At 44.2% G+C, this 12,817-nt stretch overlaps 1 pseudogene; it reads right to left on the bottom strand.

The window, feature by feature from the left end:
- Window positions 1–264: 264 nt before the first annotated feature.
- Window positions 265–9,508, bottom strand: LOC133245251 (intelectin-1-like; annotated as a pseudogene).
- Window positions 9,509–12,817: the final 3,309 nt, after the last annotated feature.

Here is a 12,817-nt window from a genome sequence, read left to right as displayed (position 1 = left end):
AACAGTATGTTACAAAAAATTCATAAGAATCATTTTCCTCTGCCCATCAGCCTCATACTAGGGTCTCCAGAAATGGGCAAACTTGTGTTCAAGAACTTGGAGTTGTGACTTGAAGTTCCAAACTCAGAATGTTCAAAGAGGTATTCACCAGAATGAGAGGTATTGTTTCAAAACATCCCTTCAGGTCTTCAGGTCCCGGCCAATTTGTAAATAGAGTCAAAGAAATTCAAAACCACAAAATGCACAAAGTGATATAATTTATTCCCCTCCCCTCCTTGTTAACATTCTATTTTTCCATCTCTGAGGGTCTGGGCTTAGGAGCTGGCTTCTGTGTCTCACACCACACAGCTCTCAGCAGTAGAACAGGAGCACTGCTGCCTCAGTGATCTCCCGGCTGGAGCTGTAACCCCAGTGAGCTCCATATCCATTCCAGTCAAAGGAGGAGAAATCCCCACACTGCAAGGGACTGCTCTCTGGGAAGAATCCTCCTCCACCAACGCAGTGCTGGGGGGCAGGGAGTAGACACAGTGAGGGGTTGCCTGTGGACACACCAGTGAGCTCTTAATGGTCGAATCCCCTGTAATTTTGGTCCTTCTCCTACTTGGCCTTGACTCTTCCCCTGCACAGAACTAACTCTCCAGTGGACTCTGAAATCAAGTTCTCCTGAATTCCTTTTTACCTTCTTTCCCATTTATTCTCAGGCCCCTCAGCTCACCTCTTGTCCTTAATCATTCCCCCAATGCTATTCCTCACAGCTCTGTCCACTTCTCACTCTCCCAATGAGGCTCATCTTCTCCCCTGACTTTTGCTAACACCAGCATAATCATACATTGTCATGATGCTCCTAAATTTCAGAGGGCAGCCAGTTATTTTCTGCATTTGAAATCCCATATCCAACTGTCACATGGATGTCTCCACCCACATATCTTTAGATCTAAAACTCCACTTGAGCAAAACAAAATAATTATCTCTTGCTGTCCTTGAATCTATTCCTCTCTCATCACACATCTTAACTGATAGCATCCAGTCACCCAAAACAAAACCCTGAAGTCTGTTTGGTCTTCATCACTTGCCATCTCCCATATTCGTTTAATCATCAAGAACTGTTGATTCTACCATCTATCCACCCATCCTTACTCTTTCAGCTTTATCAACAACACCCTAGCTCAAGTCTTCGGTGTCTCACATCTGCACCTTTACACCTGCCTCATGGACTCATTGACTCTTATTTCCCTGCTCTTGAATCCATGTCTCCCCCTCCTTGCTAAACCAAAGTGATCAGGTCACTAATCTGGTCAAACTCCTCTGATGTGTCCCATCACCTATAACATAAACTCTATGTCCTGAACATAATGCAAAAGCCCCTCCTTGCCCTACTTCCTGCAAGTATTTTCAGCTCTTGATTCTACACCATGTGCATACCATGATACAATTTACACAACAGCTCACTGCCCCCTCAACACACCATGGTCTATTAAATCCCAGTGATTTTGAACATGTCAGTCATTCATCCTCAAAGGACACTATTTGCCCCTTGTTGCCTGTTGAACTCTACACACATCTTTTGATATTCACCAAAAATGTCACCTTCCTGCAGAATCAACTATGTGTCATTAGTAGAGGTAGAAGCTCCTGTATTTTGTCCCCAGGGCCCTTTGTTTATGTTGCTATCTCAGGCGATACCACATGAGATTGCAATCGTGCGTTTACAAATCCTAACCACTTGAGTTCCTTAAGATGACTCTGTCAGCTTACAGTTCTAATACCCAGCACTTTGTAGGTACCCTCCCATGTATTTTTGAGTCAGTACATACAGGGGTAAATGCAAATGGGAACTTATGAACAGAATAAGGATTCACGGAATCCACAGTAGCGGGGGACACACCCAACACCACTCCCAGGACCGACACACACATGATCCTCCAGATCAGAATCTAGGGGCCATGTCGTGAGGGCACAGCTGCCTCTTTTTGACTGACACATGGACAAACTGATCATTGCAGCAGGAAGTGAAGATGTCCTTAACTTCAGGGTCGCATTTCTCAGCCTGACAGGTGTGGAAGGAAACATTGTGAGTGAGCATGCTCGTCCTTAGAGCTCTGACTCCCTTTTCCTCCTGCCCCTCCAGTCACAAAACGTCCCTCAGAGACACTCTCCAGCTGGCACACCTCTGCTGCTCACTTCTACAAGACGGAAGATACAACAAAAACATAAAGATTCTCGAAGTTAATAAGAATACTAGATAATATTTTTGTGATCTCAATATATGAAAATACTACTTAAACACAGCATAAAAGTACTAATAATACATGAGAATATAGATAAATTGTACTTTGATGAAGTAAATTATGTCTAATGGTTAAAGGTACAAACTATCACTTATAAATTAAGTTCCTGGGGATGTAATATACAGTATGCTTCCTATAGTCATAATATTATGGTGTACATTGAAAAATTATAAAAGGGTAGATGTTAAAAGTTTTCCTCAGAAGAAAAAAGAATTTGTAGCTATGTGTGGTAGTAGATGTTGACTAGACTTATTCTGATGATCATTTCACAATACATAAAAATATAAAATCATTATGGTACACACCTGAAACTAACATGATATTACATAATGATTACATTTCAAGTAGAAATAATAGTAACAATTTTAAAATTATGTCCACAAAATACCAGCAAAAGAAGAAAAATGCAAGCTACAGAGACATACACCAATATACCCCATAAGGGGTTGTGCACACAAGCACACACACACACACACACACACAAGCCATGATTCTTCCCAAAACTCACGTGCTCAGTGTTACAGCCAGTAACTTTCATCCCAGTACACAGGGCATGGGCTGCTCTCTCATTGTTAAACACCCTGAACTGGATAAATCCTGCAACAAATTCTCCTGGAAAAGAAGAGGCAGAGAAAGGGTCAAGGATTCAAAGGATGAACTGAAAACAGCTTCCTTTTGACCAGCCCAAGGATTCCATAAATCAACAGGTCAGGTTATAGCCTAGCACTCCAAGCTACAGGGATGAAACCCAGTGCACCCTGGCTCTGAACTTCACTGGAAGAGACCTTCCCTCCATCTGGAGTAACAGGACCAAGGCTCATGTTCACAAGAGTCACTTGTCTGCCTAAAGCTCATAGGTGAAATTAATAATCCACTGAGAGATCAGCAAGAAGACCTTCCGAGGTCCAGCAGGAATAAGCAATTATAAGAAGTGGCCATATGTTTCTGCTAGCACACTTCTCATCCAATTACCATGACGTTAACATAAAATGACTCATTTTCCCACCAAAAACTTAAGTCTGTGGCTTCTTTAAAATAATAGCTATCCATCATTTGTTGTTCAGTCACTAAATCACCTTGGACTCTTTGCAACCCAATAGGCTGCAGCACACCAAGCTTCCCTGTCCTTCGCCATCTCCCGGAGTTTGCTCAAACTCGTATCCATTGAGTAGATGGTGCCATCCAACCATCTCATCCTCTGTCATCCCCTTCTCTTCTTGCTCTCAATCCTTCCCCAGATCAGAGTTTTTTCCAATGAGTCAGCTCTTCCCATCAAATGACCAAATTGTTGGAACTTCAGCTTCAGCATCAGCCTTTCCAATGAACATTCAGGGCCAATTTCCTTTAGGATTCATTGGTTTGATCTCCTTGCTGCCCAAGGGACTTTCAAGAGTCTTCTCCAACACCACAGTGCAAAAGCATCAATTCTTTGGCACTCAGTCTTCTTCTTTTTTTTTTTTTTACCTTTCTTTTTTTTAATTTTATTTTATTTTTAAACTTTACATAATTGTATTAGTTTTGCCAAATATCAAAATGAATCCGCCACAGGCATACATGTGTTCCCTATCCTGAACCCTCCTCCCTCCTCCCTCCCCACACCATCCCTCTGGGTCGTCCCAGTGCACCAGCCCCAAGCATCCAGTATCGCGCATCGAACCTGGACTGGCAACTCGTTTCTTACATGATATTCTACTCACAACCATACATGACTACTGGGAAAACTAGAGCTTTGCTTGTACAGATCTTTGTCTGAAAAGTGATGTCTCTGCTTTTTAATACACTGTCTAGGTTTGTCATAGTTTTCCTTCTTCCAAGGAGCAAGCGTCTTTTAATTTCATGGCTGCAGTCACTGTCTGCAGTGATACGGGAGCCCAAGAAAATAAAGTCTGTCACTCTTTCCACTTTTTCTCCTTCTATTTCCCATGAAGTAATAGGACAGAATGCCATAATCTTAGTTTTTTGAATGCTGAGCTTTAAGCCAGCTTTTTTACTCTCCTCTTTCACCTTCATCAAAAGGTTCTTTAGTTCCTCTTCACTTTATGCCATTAAAGTGCTATCATCGACATAACTGAGGTTGTTGATAATTCTCCAGGTAATCTTGATTTCAGCTTGTTGATTCATCCAGCTTGGCATTTCACATGATGCACCCTACATAAAAGTTAAATAAGCAGGGTGACAATATATAACCTTGACCTACTCCTTTCCCAATTTTGAACCAGGCTGTTGTTCCATGTCTGGTTCTAACTGTCGCTTCTTGATCTACATACGGATTTCTCAGAAGACAGGTAAGGTGATTTGGTGTTCCCATCTTTGTAAATATTTTCCACGGGTTTCTGTGATCCACAAAAAGGCTTTAGCATAGTCGATGAAGCAGAAGTAGACGTTTTTCTGGAATTGCATTACTTTTTTTATGATGCAGTGGCTGTTGGCAGTTTGATCTCTGGTTCCTCTGCCTTTTCTAAATCTAGTTTGTATACCTGGAAGTTCTTGGTTCAAGTACTATTGAAGCCTAGCTTGAAGGATTTTGAGCATTACCTTGTTAGCGTGTGAAATGAGCACAATTGGGCAGTAACTTGAATATTTTTGGCATTGCCTTTCTTTGGGATTGGAATGAAAATTGACCATTTCCAGTCCCAAGGCCAATGTTGAGATATTCAAATTTGCTGGCATATTGAGTGCAGCACTTTAACAGCATCATCTTTTAAGATTTCAAACAGCTCAGCTGGAATTCTAGCACCTCCACTAGCTTTCTATATAGTAATGCTTCCTAAGACCTACTTAACTTTGTACTCTATGATTTCTGCCTCCAGGTGAGTGATGACACCATCATGGTTTTCCAGATCACTTAGACCTTTTTAATATAGTTTTTCTATGTATTCTTGCCACCCCTTCTTAATCTCTTCTCTTTTTATTAGGTCCTTATTGTTTCCATCCTTTATTGTGCCCATCTTTGCATGAAATGTTTCCTTGAAGAGACCTCTAATTTTTTCCATTCTATTGGTTTTTTCTATTTCTTTGCATTGTTCCCTTAAGAAGGCTTTCTTATCTCTTCTTACTATTCTTTGTTCCTCTGCATTCAGTTGGGTATATTGTTCCCTTTCTCCTTTGCCTTTCGCTTCTCTTTGTTTCTCAGCTATTTTCTAAACTCTATTTTCTAAACAAAAATATTCAAATTACTGCACAATTGTACTCATTTCACATGCTAGCAAGATAATGCTTAACATCCTTCAAGCTAGGCTTCATCAGTACATGAACCGAGAACTTCCAGATGTACAAGCTGGATTTAGAAAAGGCCTCCTCAAACAACCATTTTGCCTTCTTGCATTTTTTTTTCTTTGAGATGATTTTGGTCACCACCTTTGGTACAATGTTATGAGCATCTGTCCATAGTTCTTTAGGCACTCTGTCTACCAGATCTAATCCCTTGAATCTATTTGTAACTTCCACTGTATAATCATAAGGAATTTTATTTAAATCATTCCTGAATGTCTTGATGTTTTTTCCCTACTTTCTTCAATTTAAGCCTTAAGTTTACAATAAGGAGATCATGATCTGACCCACTGTCAGCTCTAGGTCTTCTTTTTGCTGACTGTATAGAGCTTCTCCATCTTTGGCTGCAGAGAACATAATCTGATTTTGGTATTGATAAGCTGGTGATACCCATGTGCAGAGTTGTGCTCTGTGTCATTGGAAGAGGGTGTTTGCTATGACCAGTGTGTTCTTTTGGCAAAACTCTGTTAGCTTTTTCCCTGCTTCATTCTGTACTCCAAGGCCAAACTTGCCTGTTACTCCAGTTATCTCTTGACTTCCTACTGTTGCATTCCAATGCCCATGATGAAAAGTATATCTTTTTTGGTGTTAGTTCTAGAAGGTCTTGTAGGTCTTCATGGAACTGGTCAACTTCAGCTTCTCTATTCTATTCATCATTACAAAAACAAATTTTTCACACCACTTTGCTATTTGTTTTTGCCTCTGAACTTTAACTTACCTCTTTCCTTAACTATTATAAGAGTCATAAAGGGTATTGGTTAAGAAGACTGAGCTTGTGTCCTCTGCAATGGAGAAGAGTAATACTAACTTCATTCTTTTCTCATGATGATAAAATAACACAAAATCATGTTAAGTTCCTATATTACACCATGGTACACTGTATGTGTTCAATACATGCTAGCAATCATTAACTGTTGCTAGTTACACTTACCCTAAGAGAGCAGGGAAGAGCTGATGACTGGGCTTGGGAAAGAAGTACTCACGCTGACCATCTGGTGAGTAATAAGATGCAGTTTTCTCAGCATCACCAAAGTCATAGTCAACGGAATGGCTGGGCCATTGTCAGTCCAGCACTTCTCTGCTCCGTATTTCACTGGGTATTTCTACAGAGACCAAAATACAGATTGTGTGAGGAAAAGCAGGAGATGTAATGCCCTCAGGTGTCATTTTCAGATCAGCCTTAAAATACTAATTCCTCCCCACCCGCCCACCATGATAACTGTGTCCAACAACCTCGAGTCCCTCTCTCTTCCGCCATATGCTTCTTCCCTTGCTTGGCTCAGAACTCCCAAGAGAGATAGACCGTGAGTTCACTTGACCCAGAGCTGGAATAAAGAGCCAAGAACAAGCACCTGCTAGGGATATGGGACCCAGACCAGATTTATTCTCACCAAAAACTCCTGGCTCTCAGCTCACCAAAAGAAGTGCCCCCACCCCCAGCCAGCAGCACCATGTACCTGGTAGAATCCAAACAGATTGTACCCCAGTCTCTAGAGGAAGCCAGTCTTAGTGTGGTACCTCAGCAGGGAGCTGTTCCTCCAGTGCTGCAGGGGGGACTTGTTGGGCACGTGCCAGATGCCCAGGTCCTGGGCCTGGATGTCGTAGTAACCAGGGTTCTGCAGAGGGACACACACTCAGTGTGACCAGCCCAGGAGGTGCCACCAGCCAAAGACCCACACACACAGCCCTCACTTGAGCTGAGAGCTCAGGTCTCCAGGAGGCCAGGTGCTCAGCATGCTCAGACCCCCACCCTTCCAGAAGATGATGAGGCCCCACCACCCAAACAGCCTTGGTGGGAAGAAGCTGTGATTCAAGACATGGACTTCTGTCTTTTTCCTTCTCCAGCCCCACCTCCACATCCCCATCTCCCACCCTCCCTTCCACATGCTCTGCTCCAGCCACACCCCGCTACCACCCTTTCCCACCTGGAAACTCAGTGCCACCCACCTTGTAGTCATCGCTGGTGGCAGCCTCTGCAGACCCAAATGTGTTGTAATTGGCCCAGTTGCCATCGCCCTCTGGGTAGTCAGCCCTGTTGCTCTGCTGACTGGACCAGCGATCGCCCACCGTGCATTTCCCAAGCATGCGGTTCTCATGGACACTGGCCACCAGGGTCCAGCCGCCACCCCCAGAGGTCATGTCACAGAAGGTCTGGTAGATGACACCATTCTCAGTGCGGAGGTGATACAGGCCATCTGCAGAGGGAACGAGCCCAGAGACCCCCTTTCTGAGACCACAGGGTCCATCTTAGGCCTCACAATCAGAAAGGCTCTGGGAAGTCAGAAATGTATCCTGAAGGCTCTCACACATACCTGCTTATTAGCGGACAATTCTCTATGGGTCATCTAAGAGCAGAAACACTGACTGCCTTTGTTCAAAGGCACCTTTTCAAAGATTTTGTAGAGCAAATATCCAAGAAGACAGAGATGGTATCTCCCTCTGGATAGAGCCTCCTTCTGACCACTCAAGGCCTGAGAATAGTGCCCAACCACATCTCAAGTCTACATCAGGATGTGGCCTCTGCAACTCAGAGCAAAGGAGAGGCATGGTCACTGCCAATTTTATGAGATTCAGATTCCTTAAGTGTAGAGTTCCTTTCCTAGACCTAGCCCTAAAGGAGAATAAACTCTCTGATATGAATTTTGTAGTTTCTTTACCAACCCTATCTGTCAACCTCCTTGGAAAACCCACTACATGTACAGATGTCTCCCGTAACATGATCCAAACCCTCAAAATTCCCATTGGAAATCTCCTTGGCTGGACGCTGGAGTCAGATCAGACAGGAGTGGTGAGCACAGCCCTCCTGATCTCCATAACTGGGATCTGCTTAGCTAAAAAGTAACTGAAAGGAGAGGGTACTGGGTTGGTTTATTACTCACCATCTGCCTCACTACAACTTTCTTTGATTTCCTTGCAGCTTCTGGGAAGGAAAGACAGGTAAGGAGCACTTTTTCATCCTCCCAGAACTTCTCAACAGAAGGGATCATTGCTAGAGGATGGGAGAATAATTCTCATTAATATTCAGATGCTACTCACACGCTACTCACACTAGCTTTCCAGGCCATCAACTCTTAGCCCCTTCTTACTTTACCATTTTATCACTGGACTGTGAGGCCCCAGAGGTCAGGATTCTCACAGCTAAGAATACCTGACCACAATCTACTACAGGCTTAACACTTGCATTCTTTTGCTCAACTGTTTAAAAATGAAAACTATCATAGTGCCTGCTACAAGGAAGGGAATTGGGAGGATGAAGACTAGACTAAGTTGTTCCCTGGACACAGCCCTGAATACCGTCTCCTTCTGGAAACCCCAAGGCCAAGGCCATAGGAGCAGGAGCCACTAGAAGGAACCACAGTCTTCACCACCATGGCTCCCCTTTGTCCCCTCAGCCAAAGATGGAGGCTTTGGCTGAGGCATTTCAGAGGCACAGATGGAGCCCCAGGACAGGCCTTAGCTTCAGACCAAACATCCAGAGAGACCAGCAATCAACACTCAGGCCACAGCTCAATTTGGCTGCAAAGTGTGGCTTCTCTGCATCTCCACGACTCTCTGGACCAGGACCTCAGCATCCAGCCCGGCTCTATTCCCTCTGCTCCACTGTGCACCTGGGTGAGCTGATGAAACGGCTGCTCCTGAGTGACCTACCTGCACCCCGCCCTCTGGCGGCCAGAGAGAGGAACAGCAGGAGGCAGAATCTGGCCCCTGGCCCCTAAGAAGAAAATGATGCACAACATCATTGGCCGATCCATCATTTTTCATCTCCCCATCCTTGCTGCCTGAACTTTATGAGTAAGGAAACCTCAAATGGGAAGTGATGGCCTCCTGGGCATTCTCAAACCTACTGGAATACACCCAACCTCATCCAACCCTCAAATCCTTAAGGGACCACAGGCTCCTTTCTCTGAAACTCCCCATTCCTGAGACCAAGACCAGACCTGAGCTGGCATTGTGGCGCCCCACACACTCGGGTCTTATTTCAGAGTCAGCACAGAAAGCTTCCCCACAGCACGGAGAGCTTCCTCCTTCCTTCCTCACAGATCCCAGAAACCGTGAGTTCCCTGCCAGGTGGAGTCTCAGAGCTACTGCCTCTGCAGAGAGTCCTGACATGAGTGAAGTGCTGAGCCTTTTGGAGAAAATAAAGCATGTGGGCCCAGCCCACTTTGGGCTGCAAGCCCCGCCCTCAAGCTTTCTTCCCTTGAAGGTTCCTGAGGCTCGGCCCCGGCAATGAGAAGGATTGTGTAACTGGAGGGGCAGGAGGCAGCACTCTTGGGCACACAGGGGACACTCACCATGAGGAGGGCGAGCGCTGCAGGGTCAGAGCACACACAGTGCTCCCTTCCGTAACAGACTCTCAGGATGGACGGGACCTCACGGTTCTCTCCTGCAGCCTGTCCTGCTCCCACATCAGTCAGATGCCCGAGGACCTCACACACCTCCCTCAGGTCGTCATCCTTCCAGTCTCTCCCGAAACTTCTCCATGAAGCCTGCCCTGACACCCCCACCCCAGGCAAAGCTGATGGATACTCCCCTGGCCTAATAGGGACTTTGTCACTCTAATTATGACATGTGCCACACTGTCATGTCATTCTGTTGTAATTTGGGGGCTAAAATAATTGAAAATTTACAGAATATTGCAAAAATAAGAGTAGTGCAAAGACACAGATAGCTTCTACCTAGATTCAGCTATAGTTTGTGTTTTACCCAATTTGCTTTAGCACGTGTGCCTTCTCTCTATGCACATACACAAACGCACACAGGCTTTTTCTTTAAAAACAAATTAAGAGTAAGTTACATACATGAAGACCCTTTCCCTAGATAAATATGTGTTTTCCTAGTAGGGATTTCCCACATATAACCACAGTGAAATTATCAATTATGTATCATTAACTCTTTTTAATGTAACAGGTGTTTTTCTAGGGTCCACTAACCTGGGAGTTCTACTCAGCTGAGCTGGCATTGATCAGACTGAAATTTCTCTGGCTTTCATTTCTTTCCATTATTAGGAGATTTCTGTCCACACTGAAGCCCATAATCCCTAGGGGATGTTTTACACTGGCTGACAACTGAATTTCCCCATTCCACACCCAAGCCAGCCCAATTCCTTGAAAGGAATTGATGTCAAGGATTCAGAGCACTGACAACTAACCCTATGACACCTCGTTTCCATCACCTCTGCTGCTGGGGCTGCTCTCGGGGTCAGATGCTGATGTTCAGGGCACTGCTTCCTCTCACTCCTGGGCCTCCAGCCCCACATCTCTTTGATGTCCAAGGTGTAGGAGCCATCATGCTTGTTCAGTGCAGAGGAAGGCAAATGCCTTACACACATATAAACCACTATCTAATCCAAGGCCTGGAATGTTATTAATAACTTACACTTACCCGTCCACTCTACTACATCACAACCATCTGAATTTGTTTTCGGAGAGGACAGGGTTGGAGAGAGAGATGGAGAGAGGACTGACCTGTCTCCCATACATCTCTGCTGTTTGCTGCAGCCATAGGGAAATGACCACTAATACCACTTAATCAGGCAATTTCTCAGGTAGTCATTTGGGTTGTTCACTGTGATTAACTCCCTTCTTTTTGGAGGCCCAGGAAAGACTGCCCCTCTCCTCTATGAAGTTAAGTGGGCCATGAGACTTGTCCTAGCCAAGAAATGTGAGCAGAAAGGGTCAGTTTCAGGCTGAAGCCTTTACCAGGCAGGGCACAAGTCCACACCATCCTTTTTCCAGCCTCAGGAAATGACCCCATAAAATACGGGGCCCTGGCTTGGTGGTCTGTTTATGTCTGATGAGGAAACTAATCTTCGAGGTTGGAAGGATGGTGTTCTGTGTTCTGTTTTAGGGGAAATGCTACATGTGCTGCCTGTGGTGTCTCAGGAGGTGAGACTGCACTGGGGCGTTGAAGGAAGACCTCAGGGAAACAACGTCAGCGCTGCGTGTCGGCTGTCTTGGTTCTGTATCACAAGGGAGAGGGTCTGGGGGAAAAACTGGTCTGTTTTGCAAGCAGAAATGAAAGCAATAACAAATTCTGGGTCTTCAATAGGCAAATGGTGTGGAAATTTTTCTTCATAAATCATCTTCAATCAAGGCGCACGCACACACATGCAAGCATGATGTATTTTGGGAGGAATATATATTGTTCCTACATGATACACCAAACTTCTACAATTTGACTAGCAAAATTTGGGAAAATAAAGCAATACATTTGGATAAGTCATCTTCCAGATGTTCAATCTTTGGGCATCAACACATGGCATTATCCTCTGCTGAATACTGTTTCTAACATGGGAGTATTTAGAATAAGTGGCCAAATGTATATGCAGGGATCTCTACCAAAAGGGTTCATGACTACTGGATGAGATCTTCAGCAGCCCGTTAAGCTCAGCCTGGGGAGGAGGGGTTCTGACTGCAGTACAGGTTGGGCATGTGCTGACGTTCTGAAATAAAGTGTGCTTAATAACCAAAATGCTAATATTTGGGGTAAAATAACCTGTATTCGTATCTTTAAAAAATGTGAAATCTGAATTTATATATCAATATATATCTCGAGGAACACTTTGCATTAAAATTTCAAAGTGAATAAAACTACATTCCTTTTTTAAAAAGTCACCATATCTGTTCCTCATTTAAAAGCCCATCCTGATTTTATCCCAGTAAGTACACTACCATTTCAATTTACAGAATATCACAGTGTACTAGAATACTGAAAGTTTGTATGTAAAGAAGGCTGAGAGCCAAAGAATTGATGCTTTCAAATTGTCATGCCATAGAAGACTCTTGAGAGTCGCTTGGACAGCAAGGAGGTCAAACCAGTCAGTCCTAAAGAATATCAACCCGGAATATTCAATGGGAGGACTGATGCTGAAGCTGAGGCTCCAATATTTTGGCCACCTGATGAGAACAGTCAATACATTGGAAAAGACTCTGCTGCTGGGAAAGATTGAGGGCAAAAGGAGAAGAGGGCAGCAGAGGAAAAGATGGCTGGATAGCATCACCAACCCAATGGACATGAGTTTGAGCAAATTCCAGGAGATAGTGAGGGACAGGGAAGCTTGGCTTGCAGCAGTCCATGGGGTCACAGAGTCGGACACGACTTAGTAACTGAAAAACAACAACAATAGGGTACTGAAAATTTGCTTCGTAGTCACAACATCCTGGTTGCAGACTCAGGTTTTAGAGCTGCCTGTAGTCTATTATTGCAGTTGTTAAATATTCTTACTTCCAGACATCAGAGGATGTCTTTTCTTAGGTAAT

Source organism: Bos javanicus, chromosome 3 (assembly GCF_032452875.1).
Source record: "Bos javanicus breed banteng chromosome 3, ARS-OSU_banteng_1.0, whole genome shotgun sequence".
Lineage (NCBI taxonomy): Eukaryota > Metazoa > Chordata > Mammalia > Artiodactyla > Bovidae > Bos > Bos javanicus.
The sequence above is the reverse complement of the archived record's forward strand: the minus strand, read 5'-3'. Positions and strand labels throughout refer to the sequence as shown.